This window comes from Daucus carota, chromosome 6, assembly GCF_001625215.2.
Source record: "Daucus carota subsp. sativus chromosome 6, DH1 v3.0, whole genome shotgun sequence".
In the NCBI taxonomy this organism is placed as follows: Eukaryota; Viridiplantae; Streptophyta; class Magnoliopsida; order Apiales; family Apiaceae; genus Daucus; species Daucus carota.
The window spans coordinates 6,154,203-6,156,973 of record NC_030386.2 but is presented as its reverse complement, the minus strand read 5'-3'; positions in this window follow the sequence as shown (position 1 = coordinate 6,156,973).

The following is a 2,771-nucleotide window of genomic DNA, read 5'->3' as shown; positions in this document are numbered from 1 at the left end:
TAAAAATTATGAGATTTTCTTCTTATGATATTCATCCCAAAACATACTTAATTCAAAAATTTTGGATCGCTCTATAAAAAAATTATAAGAGAAAAGTAATAATAATAAAACTTTATCAGTGAAAATAAAATTCAATGACATACTTCTCTAAAAAAAAAAACAAAGATATCCCATGAAAATTCTAGAAGACAAGTGTTATAAAATTCCAATGAAGACTAATAATAATAAGATTCTCTTATGTGATTTACTCATAATATTGAATCATGATATGTTAAGAATTATGATATATTAAGAAATATGGTGTCTAAATAATTAATTGTGCTCAATAATATTATTGTTATTGTAAATAATCAACATAATATGTTGTTTTTCTAATTTTGTAAGTATTCTACTAGTATTTATAATATAATTGAATAAAATATATTGTTAGATCTTAATATAATTTAGTAATATGTTGATAACAATATTTAATAGAAATATTTAATAGTGTTCTTCGTAAAAAATTCATTAGATTTTACGAACATTTTGTTGAATAGTATAATATTCGTTATAATGTTTCTTAAAGTGTTTTTTCTTAAATAATTATAACTTCATTACAATAAAATAATAAATCCTAATATATTATTAAACACAATAGTTTAGAGAACTTTATCGTAATTCATAATAAAAGTATAAATTCTTGTCTAAGGAACACCTTAAAGATTCTTGTGAAATGAAGTTGATAATTTAATATAAAAAAGTATAAATTAATCAATAAAATATAGTAATAAATACGAGTGATGTTGCGGATATTACAAGTAGAACCTCATTGATATAAGGTAATTTTAATTTTTTTTTTAATTTTAAGATGGATTTATTCTTATTACAGCCATGAACACATTATGGAATCTCCATATAAATTAAATCATTAATAGCAAATTTTTCACTTCTCTACATGAAATTCTTTCCGTGTTTCCAATGAAGAATCTTGTGTATTTAGTTACCAGTGTTTTGGTTAATATATTAAAATGAACTTGTTGTATACAATACAACGAATCTGATTTGAACTAAATATATTACTAGCGTCAAGATCACGAAAGGGATAAATGATCTTATAAATTATTTTAATATTACAGAATATTCATGAGTATCTAATAAAAACATAACACTTATATATAGTATGTTGTCTTATGACTGGCATAGTTGATCCATGTTTTGGTAAAAACTTCAACGACTTAGCACTTTGTAGTGAAGGACAGAAGTTCTCGTTTGTGCAGAGACTCTCTCTTCCTTGCAACTTTTTGGCAAAGCCTAGTAGTAGTGGTTCCTTCCCTATTCCGCTTTTAAATGAATCCCAAGAATTTGTTGGATATCTCTCCATCATTATGTGCAAGAAAATCTTGACACATGCTAATAATGAAAACCCAAGAGTTGGTTTTACAGATCTATTGCCCATCTTGTTTTACTACATTCTTTATCCGATTCTTTTTTGCCGGAACACGGAGGAAGACCTGCATCATATTTGCAATCTCTTTAATATCTTAGAACAGTTGAAGCAACAATTAATAGAATTTGGGTCAAAAGCATGAAAGTGTTCATTACAAACACATTGTACACAAACATGACAGATTCAAAAGAACACATTACAATATATCGATAACAACTAAGGTATTCTCGGACATAAAACCTCAATAAAAATCCAAAACCTGTTAAATTAACCTAATCATTTTGTTCATCTCAAAGAGTTAGTGATCGATGACATTGTGAACCTGCATAAGTATAGCAAAAGAAATCTCGAACTGAAAATCGTAACAACAAATTCCAATACTACGACCCAGAACACACAAAAGAACCTATTAGAATAGTATCAATAAAAAAAAATCATCAGATAAAATTTCGAATAAGCAAATTAGCAATATCTTAATTATTTGTACAGAAAAAACATTATACTACCTCCATCATGTTCTTTTAAAGATTCAATATTGCATGATTATTATGTGAGTGATATGAAGAAAAAAGGAACTTGATGATATATATTCTGTGTTTAGAAGGAACCAAGATGGAAGTGATGATAGTTCTTGCGACTAATAAGTCAAAATGAAGAGCATCTGTATCTGAATTAAAACTCTAATAATTATTCTTATTGATTGCTCTTTCCAAATTTGCAAAGATTTGTTAATTGCTAAAAATATTCATATTACCATATTTTCATAACAATGAAGCGTATAATTTTTTGTATAATTGTTGATTATGATCTGCTATACGTTAAAATCAATGGTCTGGATACAGTCTCTTCAGTCTCTCAATACGAGCAGTCTCTCTGGAACCCAACCCTATATATATATATAGGCTCATGATCAAATACAAACCAATCTTAAAATAAAAACTAAAAACCACTATTAAAACTCTTGTAATTACTAAGTATGCACTCAGCTAAAACAAATCATATGCCTACCCCACCCATTTGCAGTTACTAAAACCCAGCATAAAACTACGCCCACCCACCTAAATCTGTCATCGGCCAACTCTGAGAGCTCCCCTGCCTTCCATTATCGGAGCTTCCCCACCCATAACACCAAGCCCAGATCTCCCGACTCCGCTGGTAGGTACATTCCCGACGATCTCATTCTCCGTCATCACTACCTCCGACTTTTCCCTTCCCCAAATCTTTTTTCGACGACCTCTTTTTTAATCTCTTGAATGACTAGAGCTTAGTCGTCGTGGATTTAAGTGTTGTTAAAGCATGATATAGTTTTTGATATAATTATAAAAATCGATGATTTCTGCTGTAC